Source organism: Oryx dammah, unplaced genomic scaffold, assembly GCF_014754425.2.
Source record: "Oryx dammah isolate SB20612 unplaced genomic scaffold, SCBI_Odam_1.1 HiC_scaffold_3, whole genome shotgun sequence".
NCBI classification, from domain to species: domain Eukaryota; kingdom Metazoa; phylum Chordata; class Mammalia; order Artiodactyla; family Bovidae; genus Oryx; species Oryx dammah.
Genome location: NW_024070187.1, coordinates 5,902,455 through 5,915,411, shown reverse-complemented (window position 1 = coordinate 5,915,411; position 12,957 = coordinate 5,902,455). Strand labels below are relative to the sequence as shown.

The 12,957-nt window shown below is 38.0% G+C and overlaps 1 protein-coding gene across 1 annotated transcript in view; it reads left to right on the top strand.

Annotated features, from left to right (window-relative positions):
• The window catches only part of USP53 (ubiquitin specific peptidase 53), a 57,129-nt gene that overhangs the window by 1,085 nt on the left and 43,087 nt on the right, over positions 1-12,957 (top strand). The gene's annotated exons all lie outside the window — the stretch shown is intronic.

Genomic DNA, 12,957 nt, shown 5'->3' with positions numbered 1-12,957 from the left:
TGCAGTGAGTTTTCAAGGCTATTTCTGAGGGATGTTTAAATTTAGGAGGTTCTTTGTGATTACGGTCTGATTCACTTTTAGTAATGTTCTTTAAGGAAAAGCGTTCGTAATTCTCAGTATTTAAAAGAAGGAGAAATTCCTAACAAAATTTGGATTGAAATGAACTTTTGGCTAAGTTAATATTAAATACTTCTTGGAAAATAAATAAATAAATAAATACTTCTTGTTTAATGTTTTATTCTTTTCAGTTCCATGATGATGGTCTAGGCAAAGAGAAATGAAAACAAATGAAACATATTGCAAAAGTAATATATGATTTATCTGCCGTTGTCATAATTTCAAATAGACAAACACACTGTAGAAAGGAGTTAGTTATGCTTTGAAGAAACAAGGTTTTTGTTTTTATTTTAAATTTTATTCGTTTTTAAAATGAACTCACTGTACAGTTTGTTTAGGTTCACAATGACTAGTAATAAAACATGAAAGTGATTTATTCTACTCAACTCACTAGTTATGTGTATTTTTTCCTACAGTGTGAAAAATAAGCAACCAAGAACAGATCTTTCATTTTCCCTATTAACTAAAAAAATGTTTTTATAAATGTAGGTAGATTTGTATAGCTCTTGTAACTTGACACTAATAGTCATTTATTAATATTTTCTTTAGAAGATACAAAAAAGTGGGTTTTTTTTTCAAAGAAAGCTATTTTAATGGCGGAAGGGCACTATTTCTCACCTAGTTTATTCTTTTTCTTAAAAAAATCAAAAAACAACGACTTTAGTAAATACTGTGATTCAAGATCTTTTCCATTATTTAGTGTCAAGTGTATATTTTAAACTGTGCAGTACCAGGATATTTTGGGGATAATGATTTAGAAGTTTTTTTTAGCCAGACAAAGAGTTCAAAAATGAAAATTCTGTTTTAAGGTAATGTACACATTCAGTAGTCAAATCACAAATTATTTTCCTGCTGAAACTGATATTTTGCATTATAGTATGTGCACAGTAGGAACAAGAAATGTTCTACCAGAGATAAAAACTTTCAAAGGTTATTTAAACTTTAAATAACTATATAATATCCTAATCTTGGCAAGTTATTTTTTTAAATACTAGGAATACTACATGTATAGAATATTTAGGCAAAAGTATTTCTTCTTTGCTTTCCCAAGTTAATCCATGTCCTCTATCAGCAGTTCTTTTATTAACTGAGGATTGATGATTCAAACTGTGGTCTATGATTAGAACTGAATTTTAATGTAACTGGTTTTCTTGGGACTCATACACTTTTTTTGTCCTTTTTAAATTGTAATCCCATGAATTATATTTTATGTTTTTACAAACATCATCCTAAGGGGTCTATAGGCTGCCATCAAAGGTGTTCCGTGACATACCCCAACATCCTACAAGCCATTGCGTATGGTTGAAGAACTTTTATTTTACATGAGTTACTTCAGAAAAGTTGCTAGTCATTGTTTATGGCTGCATGGTTGTCGTGTTATTGATGAATTAAAATTGTCATTAAGGAAGTTTTGAATTTTTCTGAGAAGTTGTACATAGGTTGAATTCTTTTAAATTAAATCTCTGTTGCTTATGTTATTTCAGAATTGCTTTCACTTTATTTCTGATGCATTGCCTTCTAACATTGTAACTCATTTCTCTTTCTCTAGCTCAGTTCGTAAATGAATGTTTAAAATAATACTGTGGTGAATCCACTTGTAAAGTGAAGCATTCCCAAACTGTTTTTTGGAATTAGAAGTTTTCATATTTTTAAAGTAGGATAGCTCTACAAATGAAACTGCTTATTTTGTACTAAGAATGACTTAATATATTTTAAAATTTGGAAGATAATAATTCATTGTACAGTTTATCTGATGCCACTAATCTGGATTAAGTCTTTAGTCAAGATTGATACGTCAGTTTAAAGAAATGGAGGAAGAACAAAATGGGATGTAAAATATCAATACAGCTTGTACTTTTTCCTCAAATGTGTTTTTTTTTATTGTTAAAAATCATTTTATATCAAAGATTGTGTTTTTGCTGTCATTATAGTTAGCTTGCCTTTTTACTGAGTGCTTGCCATGTTTTGGGCATTTATTAGTTCTTTTAGACATGGTTTGTGATTCTTACAATAATTCTGTGAACTTTTTAATATAGATTATAATTATAAATAATGGAATTCATTTGCTTTTAATGATTAAGTAGTTGAGTAATATGCTGTGTTGGTGGAAATTTTTCAGAGGTAGAATAATTGGAAATCATGAGGTCAGTATCAGAACATGAATTCCATTTTTGTCAAGAACCCATCAGGGCATTCTTTGTTAACCAGGTACTTTGTGCTTTATCTTCTTCTAAACTCACCCTGCATAATAAAATCTTGGCCCTCTAGTGATGGCCCTCCCTGTTTTTAGGTGAGCAGTCTGTTTGAACCCTAGAAGATGTTTCCTCTTATAAGGTACTGCTGTATAGGCCTGAAATAATCTTACCTCCTTGTCAGTATAGTACTGACACTAGCTGCCAAGTGGTGGGAAATTGTCCTATACCTTTAATGCCTCGGCCCTCTTTGTTGATTTTATAGGGTTTGTTGATTGAGGTTTCGCTTTATTTCCTGAGCTTCATTCAGTAAGTATTTAATGACTGCCTACAATGTACTTTGTATTGTTCTAGTTGCTTGGAATTCAGTTTATATTCTAAGAGGATTGGGAGGAGAAACAATGATAAACAGTGATAAAAAACAATAAGTCAGTTGTATGCTATCATAGTTGGTAGAGAATGCCAAGGAGAAAAGAAGAGCAGGGCAAGGGGAATTGGGAATATGGAGTGGGTTGCAATTTTAAGTATAAGCCTCACATAGAAGGTGATTTTTGAGCAAAGCAAACATGAAGTGAGCCAGGGAGAAGTCATGTGGGTATCAAGAGGAAGTGTATTCCAGGCAGAGGAATAGAGCGTCAAGGCTTTAGAGCAGGAGTTCGCGTGGTTTGTTCAGGAAGAATGAGGAGGCCCATAAAGTTGAAAACGGAGAATGTCAAGGGAAAGTAGTTAGGGATGGAGTTAGAGGTGAGAAGATGGGCCGGTGTTACATAAGAAGAAATGTATATTTGGTCTCTGCCTGTTTCCTGGCATACAGCTCCGAAAATTCTTGGAATCTGCAAGGTGATAAATGTGTGTTGAGCTGGCTATGGTTGAGATAAATGTGTGTTGGTGACTGGGTGCTAGCCGCAGAGTGAGAACTGATTGCCACGAAACCAACCATGTGATTAGAGGATTGAAATTTTCAGCCCTCCACCCTCTTCTCCTCACCATACACATATACACAAACCTCCAGAGAGGGGAGACGTGGAGGTTGAGCTACTCACTAGTGGCCAAATATTTAATCAAGCATGGCTACACAATGAAGCCTCCATTAAAAAATCCTAACTGAAGCGGTTTGGAGAGCTTTTGGGTTGGTGAACTTGCAGAGGTGTTGGGAGGATGGTGTTCTTGAGAGGGTGTGGAAGCTCCTTGCCCCTTCCCACATTCTTTGCCCTGTGCAGCTCTTCCATCAGACTGTTTGTGAGTTGTGTCCTTTTATAATAAACTTGAAATCCACTCAGGTAAGCTGTTTTCCAGAGTCATGCCGGCAAGTTAATTGAATCCTTGGCAGAGGTTGGAGGGAACCCCTAACTTATTGGTGCTTGATCAGAAATACGGGTGACTACTTGGGACTTGTTGTTGGTGTCTGAAATGGGGAGTCAGTCTGGTGGAACTGAGCCGTTGGCTTGTGGAATCTGATACTAACTCCAGTAATGTCAAATCGAGTTAAATTGTAGTGTCTTTTGAGAATTAGAGAATTGCTTATTGTGTAAAAACACACACATCTGGGCTCAGAAGTGGTGTGAGTTTAGAAAAAAGCGTTTTTACTTTTAGCAGGTAGTATAAGCTTTGCAGGCCATTGTAAAGACTTTTGATTTTTAATCTGAGTGTAATAAAGACCCATTAAAAAGTTTTGAGCAGAGGGATGGCTTTATCATTTAATTTTAGAAGTTTTATGTCTAATCTTGAGAATAGACTGTAACAGTTAATGGTAGAAGCAAGGAGACAATTAGGACATTATTTGGCAATCCAGGAAAGATCTGATGCTGGCAAAGTCTAGAATAGTAGAAGAGGAAGTGGTAAGAATTGGGCACATTCTGTCTGAGATACTCAGGAAAGAGGCGTCAAAGATGATACGAAGATTATTTCTTCTGAGTGACTAGAATGATGAAGTTACCATCAGCTAAGATGGGGAAGAAGATAGAGGTAAAGCAGGAGTTCAGTTTGGGGCTTTGTCAAGGCAAAGGAATGTTAGGTGATACCTGCCTTGGCATACATTTCTTCTGAAGATCATGTCTTAAAGCAGATTGCCATAAGCCATTGTCTTTCACGTTCATACTCTGTATTCTGGATACATATGCATTCTTTGTTTTTCTCTAATTAGTTACCATTGGAAACTAGTGATTAGTAACAGCCAGAATAAATAAAGCACAGTTCTTTATTGGACATAAAGAAGTTGAGCAAAAAGATACAAACATTGAAAGTTACTTAAAATTTGTTTTTTGGGGGCGGTGGTAGTACAGTTTGTCCTTATTACTTTATTTTATTTTGTGTTTAATAAATTTTCTAGTCTCATCTTCTCCAGTTCCTCCATTTGTAGAGTGACAGTGGTTTTCTGTATCAAAAGTCATCTATTCTTTGATTATCTTTCTTACTGTAATCCTTCAACTTTATAAAAAGGAGCCCTATAATGAATGAGTTTTTTTGTTTGTTTATTTGTTTTTGCTTTAACTTGCTTATCTACCTACATACAGGAAGATCCCTTGGAGGAGGGGATGGCAACCCACTCTAGTCTGTATTCTTGCCTGGAGAATCCGCATGGACAGAGTCGTCTGGTGGGCTGCAGTCCATAGGGTTGCAGAGTTGGACATGACTGAAGTGACTTAGCAGGCACACTTATATACCTATGTACAGGTATATATAAGTATAGGTATACTTATGGATAGCTTGCTAAAGCTTTAAATAGTTTTACTAGTAAGGTGGACGGTTGTAATATATCACTGAAAAGTCTTCAGTGTGTCTCTTAGTTAGCTATATTGCTTGTTAGTGAAAAGACGTTAAAATGAAATTTCACTTTAGAGTTTGATGGCTAGGCCAGGGTACTATTAAGAATGTATTTCAGTAGCTTTATTAACAGTGATTCTCTCCTTCTATGGGATTGTATGTATTTCTAAATTTTCTGTTTGTAATATTTGTGTGTATTTTAGATATCTATATAAAAAATACTATTTATAATCAAGAAAAAAAAGTATACTTAAAAGAACAAAGGAGTCTCTAAGGCCTGATCAGCTATTGTGTCAGTTTCCTGGGGCGGCTGTCACAAAGGACCACAAACCAGACAGGTTAAAGCAATGTAATTGTTCTCTCCTGGTTCTGGAGGCTAGAAGTCCAAAATCAAGGTTTTCGCAGGATTGGTTCCTTTCTAGGGCTCTGTACAGAATCCTTCCTTGCCACTTTCTAGCTTCTGGTGGTAGCTGTCAATTCTTGGTGTTCTTTTCCTTGTAGCTGTATCATTCTAACCTCTGCCTGTCATCTTCACATGATATTCTGTCTCTTCTTCTAATGACGTCTGATAGTCTTTTTGATTAGGCCCCATCCTAATGATCTCATGATAATAATCTCATCTGTAAAAACCCTATTTCCAAATGAGAGCATGTTCACAGGTACTAGAGGCTAGGACTTCAAAATACTTGCCGGGCGGAGCACAGTTCAGCCATAACAGCTATGAAGTGAAGTCGCTCAGTGTCTGACCCTTTGAGACTCCATGGACTGTAGCCTACCAGGAACTCCGTCATGGGATTTTCTAGGCAAGAGTACTGGAGTGAGTTGCCATTTCCTTCTCCAGAGGATCTTCCAGACCCAGGGATCGAACCCCGGTCTGCCGCATTGTAGGCAGATGCTTTACTATCTGAGCCACAAGGAAAGCCCTATAACAGCTATAACGAGTACAATTTCAGCTGTTACTACCATTTACCAAGACTGATCTAGTAGCCTAATCAAATCATTGGTGGTTAGAATTTACAATTGCATTAAAAAAAATACAAACTTAGAAAAAGATCTAACTCTGGAGATAAAAGACCTGTTGTTGTATAGTCACTAAGTTGTGTCTGACTCTCTGTGACCCCATGGATTGTAGTCTGGTACTTCAGTTCAGTCGCTCAGTCATGTCCGACTCTTTGTGACCCCATGGACTGTAGCACGCCAGGCCTCCTGGTCCATCACCAACTCCCAGAGTTTACCCAAAGCCATGTCCATTGAGTTGGTGATGCCATCCAGCCATCTCATCCTCTGTCGTCCCCTTCTGCTCCCCTCAATCCTTCCCAGCATCAGGGTCTTTTCCAAAGAGTCAACTCTTCGCATCAGGTGGCCAAAGTATTGGAGTTTCAGCTTCAATATCAGTCCTTCCAATGAACACCCAGGACTAATCTCCCTTAGAATAGGCTGGTTGGATCTCCTTGGAGTCCAAGGGACTCTCAAGAGTTTTCTCCAACACCACAGTTCAAAAGGATCAATTCTTCGGCACTCAGCTTTCTTTATAGTCCAACTCTCACATTCATACATGACCACTAGAAAAACCATAGCCTTGACTTAGTGGACCTTTGTTGACAAATTAATGTCTGCTTTTTAATATTCTGTCTAGGTTGGATATAACTTTTCTTCCAAGGAGCAAGCGTCTTTTAATTTTATGGCTGCAGTCAACATGTACAGTGATTTTGAAGCCCCCCAAAATAAAGTCTGACACTGTTTCTACTGTTTCCCCATCTATTTCCCATGAAGTGATGAGACCAGATGCTATGATCTTAGTCTTCTGAATATTGAGCTTTAAGCCAACTTTTTCACTCTCCTCTTTCACTTTCATCAAGAAGCTTTTTAGTTCTTCACTTTCTGCCATAAGGGTGGTGTCATCTGCATATCTGAGGTGATTGATATTTCTCCCAGCAATCTTGATTCCAGCTTGTGCTTCCTCCAGCCCAGCGTTTCATGATGTACTCTGCATAAAAGTTAAATAAGCAGGGTGACAATATACAGCCTTGATGTGCTCCTTTTCCTATTTGGAACCAGTCTGTTGTTCCATGTCCAGTTCTAACTGTTGCTTCTTGACCTGTATACAGGTTTCTCAAGAGGCAGGTCAGGTGGTCTGGTATTCCTATCTCTTTCAGAATTTTCCACAGTTTCTTGTGATCCACACAGTCAAAGGCTTTGGCATAGTCAATAAGGCAGAAGTAGATGTTTTTTTCTGGAACTCTCTTGCTTTTTCGATGATCCAGCGGATGTTGGCAATTTGATCTCTGGTTTCTCTGCCTTTTCTAAAACCAGCTTGAACAACTGGAAGTTCACGGTTCACGTATTGCTGAAGCCTGGCTTGGAGAATTTTGAGCATTACTTTGCTAGCGTGTGAGATGAGTGCAACTGTGCGGTAGTTTGAACATTCTTCGGCATTGCCTTTCTTTGTGATTGGAATGAAAACTGACCTTTTTCCAGTCCTGTGGCCGCTGCTGAGTTTTCCAACTTTGTTGGCATATTGAGTGCAGCACTTTCACAGTATCATCTTTCAGGATTTGAAATAGCTCAGCTGGAATTCTATCACCTACACTAGCTTTGTTCGTAGTGATGCTTCCTAAAGCCCACTTGACTTCACATTCCAGAATGTCTGGCTCTAGGTGAGTGATCACACCATCGTGATTATCTGGGTCATGAACATCTTTTTTATATAGTTCTTCTCTGTATTCTTGCCACCTCTTCTTAATATCTTCTGCTTCTGTTAGGTCCACACCATTTCTGTCCTTTATTGAGCCCATCTTTGCATGAAATGTTCCCTTGGTATCTCTAATTTTCTTGAAGAGACCTCTAGTCTTTCCCATTCTGGTGTTTTCCTCTATTTCTTTGCCTTGATTGCTGAGAAAGGCTTTCTCATCTCTCCTTGCTATTCTTTGGAACTCTGCATTCAAATGAGTATATCTTTCCTTTTCTCCTTTGCTTTTTGCTTCTCTTCTTTTCACAGCTATTTGTAAGGCCTCCTCAGACAACCATTTTGCTTTTTTGCATTTCTTTTTCTTGAAGATGATCTTGATCCCTGTCTCCTGTACAATGTCACGAACCCCCGTCCATAGTTCATCAGGCACTCTCTCTATCAGATCTAATCCCTTAAATCTATTTCTCGCTTCCACTGTATAATCATAAGGGATTTGATTTAAGCCATACCTGAATGGTCTAGTGGTTTTCCCCACTTTCTTCAATTTAAGTCCGAATTTGGCAATAAGAAGTTTATGATCTCAGCCACAGTCAGTTCCCCGTCCTGTTTTTGCTGACTGTATAGAGCTTCTCCATCTTTGGCTGCAACAAATATGATCAGGCTAAGTGGTGACCATCTGGACATGTCCATCTGTAGATTCCTCTCTTCTGTTGTTGAAAGAGGGTGTTTGCTACGACCAGTGTGTTCTCTTGGCAGAACTCTATTAGCCTTTGCCCTGCTTTGTTCTGTACTCCAAGGCCAAATTTGCCTGCTACTCCAGGTATTTCTCAACTCCCTACTTTTGTATTCCAGTTTCCTATAATGAAAAGGACATCAGTTTTGGGTGTTAGTTCTAGAAGGTCTTGTAGGTCTTCATAGAACTGTTCAACTTCAGCTTTTTCAGCATCACTGGACTGGGCATAGAGTTGGATTACCGTGATATTGAATGGTCTGCCTTGAAAATGAACAGAGATCATTCTGTCGTTTTTGAGACTGCATCCAAGTACTGCATTTCAGGCTCTTTTGTTGACTGTGATGGCTACTGCATTTCTTTTAAGGAATTCTTGCCCACAGTAGTAGCTATAATGGTCATCTGAGTTAAATTCATCCATTCTAGTCCATTTTAGTTCGCTGATTCCTAAAATGTCGATGTTCACTCTTGCCATCTCCTCTTTGATTACCAGACAATTATAAGGCACTGATTAAACAAACTGAAGAGAACACAAACAGATGGAAAGATATACTGTGTTCATGGATTGGAATAATTAATATTATTAAAATGATCCTACTCAAGACGATCTACAGATTCAGTGCAATCTGTATCAAAATACGAGTGGCATTTTTCACAGAACTAGGCCAAATAATCCACAATTTGTATGGAAAAAAGACCCTGAATAGCTAAAACATTTTTGAGAAAGAAGAGTAAAGCTCGGTATATCATGTCCCCTTACTTCAAGCTATATTACACAGCTGCAGTCACCAAAAGAATATAATATGGCAGAAAAACAGATACATAGATCAATGGAACAGAGTGAAGAGCTCATAAATGAACCCACAGTTGATCTATAACAAAGGAAGCAAGCATATACAGCGGGAAAGACAAAGTCTTCAGTAAACAGTCCTGGTAGAAGTGGATAGCTCTGTGCAAAGGAATCAGTGGATTAATGTGTCACGCCATGCACAAGTATAAATTCAAAGTGGATTAAAGGTTGAAATATAAGAGCTAAGACCATAAATTCTGGAGGAATACATAGGCAACACCATCTTTGACATTAGTCTTAGTAATATTTGGGGGGCTATATCTCCACAGGTAAAGCAAATAAAAGTAAAAACATACAAATGGGACTACGTCAAACCAAAAATCTTTTGCACAGCAAAGGAAACTGTCAACAAAAGGAAAAGGCTACCTGCTGAATGGGAGAAGGTATTTGTTAATAATATATCTGATAAAGGGTTAATGCCCAAAATATACAAGGAACTCATACAACACAATATCAGAAGAAAAACAAGCTGATTAAAAAATGGGCAGAGGATCTGAATAGATGTTTTTTCAAAGAAGATAGATTGCCAACAGGCACATGAAAAGATGCTCAGCGTCACTAATCATCAAGGAAATGCAAATCAGAAACAATGAAATATCACCTCATACCTGTCAGAATGGCTGTCATTGTAAAAAACGCCAGGGACTTCCTTGGTAGTCTAGCGACTATGATTCTGCACTCCCACTGCAGGGGGCCTAGTTTTGATCCTTGTCAAGGAATGAGATCCCATGTGCTTCCAATAAAGATCCTGCATGTCTCAATGAAGAGCCACAACTAAGACCCAGCACAGCCAAAACAAAGACAACAGGTAACAAATGTTGGCCAGGATGTGGAGAAAAGGGAATGATTGTGCACTATTGGTGAAGATATAAATTGACTAGCCACTGTGGAAAGTAATATGGAAACTTCTCAAGAAATTAAAAATAGGACTGCCAAAAAAAAAAAAAAAAAGGAGAGCTGTCAAATGATCCAGTAATTGCACTCCTGAATATTTATCAAAAGAAAGCAAAAACACTATTTTGAAAAGATGTATGCACGCCTGTGTTTATTGCAGTATTATTTACAACAGCCAGGATTCGGAAGCAACCCAGGTGGCCATCAGTAGATGAATGGATGAAGAGGTGCTGCATGTATTTATATTCATGCAGTGGAATATTATTCACCCATAAAAAATGAAATTTGCCAATTGTGACAACTTAGGTGGACCTTAGAGAGTATTATGTTAACTGAAATAAATAACATATAAAAAACCAAATACTGTTTGATTTCATTTATATCTGGAATTTAAAAAACAAAACAAACAATTACACATAGCAAAATAAAGACAGAATTATGAATACAGAGAGCAAACAAGTGGTTGCCAGAGGACCAAGGTTGCAGGGAAGAAGGGAGTATGTGAGGGAGCTTAAGAGGTATAAGCTTCCATTTGCAAAATGAACCAGTCATGAGTATGAAATGTACAGTGTGGGAAATATAGTCAATAACTGTGTAATGTTTTTGTAAGGTGACATTTTGTAACTTTTTTTTTTCTTGAAATGTGTAGAAGTGCCAAATTACTATGTTGTATTACAGGAGCTAACATAATGTTATAGGTCAGTTATACTTCAAAAACAAGCAAACATACAAATAAACTCATGGAAAAAGGGCAGATTGTGGTTACCAGAAGTGGGGGCTTGGGGAAGTGGGTAAACTGATGCAGGTTGTCAAAAGGTACAGGTTATGCCTCCTAGTTATAAGATAAATAAGAACTAGGAATGTAATGTACAACGTGATGATTATAATTAACACTGCTATTTGTTATATGAAAGTTCTTAGAGTCAATCCTAAGAATTCTCATCACAAGGAACATATTTTTTCCTGCTTCTTTAATTCTGTATCTATATTTGATGATGGATGTTTCACTGAACTTATTGTGATAATCACTTCATCATGTATTAAATCAAATCTGTATGCTATACACCTTAAAGTTATACGGTGCGTGTGTCACTTATGCCTCAATAAAACTGGAAGGAGAAAAATTTGAATACCCTTTAGCTATCACTCTCCAACCCTGTCTTCACTTGTTCTCCATAGCCCTCACGTCTCCAGTGTAAGCAACCACTTACCTACTGTCTGTCTCCAGAGGTGTTTCTTTTGGACATTTCGGATGAATGGAATCTTACAGTGTGTGGTCTTCTGTGACTTTCACTTATCAGCATGTTTTTGGTGTTTATGTTGTAGCATGTTTAAGTACTTCATTTCTTTTTATGGCTAAATAATATATTCTGTTGTGTGTGTACACACATATTCATATACACACATACACCATATTTTTTCTTTAGTCAGATATATGGGTTGTTTTTCCACCTTTCAGCTGCTGTAAATATTGCTGTTAGCTCTTTTCTGCACAACTTCCCCAAATTTCTTTAAAGAGTAAATACAGAATTACGTTTGAATTCCTAGGATAAATCTTATTAATTTTCCAGTGGCACCTTATTCTTTTGACACACTGGGTCGAGTGTCATGGGAGACTGAGGATAAAACACGCAGGGGCCTTGGAGGTGTCTCCACTTGTTGTGTTACCAGGTGATATATGATTCTTTGTGACCTCATGAACTACAGCATGCCAAGCTTCCCTGTCCTTTACTATCTCTTGAGGTTTGCTCAAACTCATGTCTGTTGACTCAGTGATGCCATCCAACCATCTCATCCTCTGTTACCCCCTTCTCTTGTTCTCAATCTTTCCCAGCATCAGGGTGTTTTTGAGTGAGTTGGCTCTTGGTCTCATGGGGCCAAAGTATTGGAGCTTCAGCTTCAGCATCAGTCCTTCCAAAGAAATCCCAGGGCTGATCTCCTTCAGAATGGACTGGTTGGATCTCCTTGCAGTCCAAGGGACTCTCAAGAGTCTTCTCCAACACCACAGTTCAAAAGCATCAGTTCTTTGGCACTCAGCCCTCTTTATGGTCCAACTCTCACATCCATGCATGACTATTGGGAAAACCATCAAAATCAAAATGACTCAAATGAAGTTGCTCAGTCGTGTCTGACTCTTTGTGACCCCATGGACGGTAGCCCACCAGGCTCCTCCGTCCATGGGATTCCCCAGGCAAGAGTACTGGAGTGGGTTGCCATTTCCTTCTCCAGGGGATCTTCCCAACCCAGGGATCGAACCCAGGTCTCCCACATTGGAGGCAGACGCTTTAACCTCTGAGCCACCAGGGAAATCCATAGGTTTGACTCTATGGACCTTTGTCGGCAAAGTGATGTCTCTGCTTTTTAATATGCTGTCTAGTTTGTCGTAGCTTTCCTTCCAAGGAGTAAGTGTCTTTTAATTTTGTGACTGCAGTCACCATACACAGTGATTTTGGAGCCCAAGAAAATAAAATCTGTCACTGTTTCCATATCTATTTGCTATGAAGTGGTGGGACCCGAAACCATGATCTTAACATTTTTGAATGTTGAATTTCAAGCCAGCTTTTTCACTCTCCTCTTTCACCCTCATCAAGAGACTCTTTAGTTCCTCTTTACTTTCTGTCATTACAGTGGTATCATCTGCATATCTGAGGTTGTTAATATTTCTCCTGGCAGTCTTGATTCCAGCTTGTGAGTCATCCAGCCCAACATTTTGTATGATGTA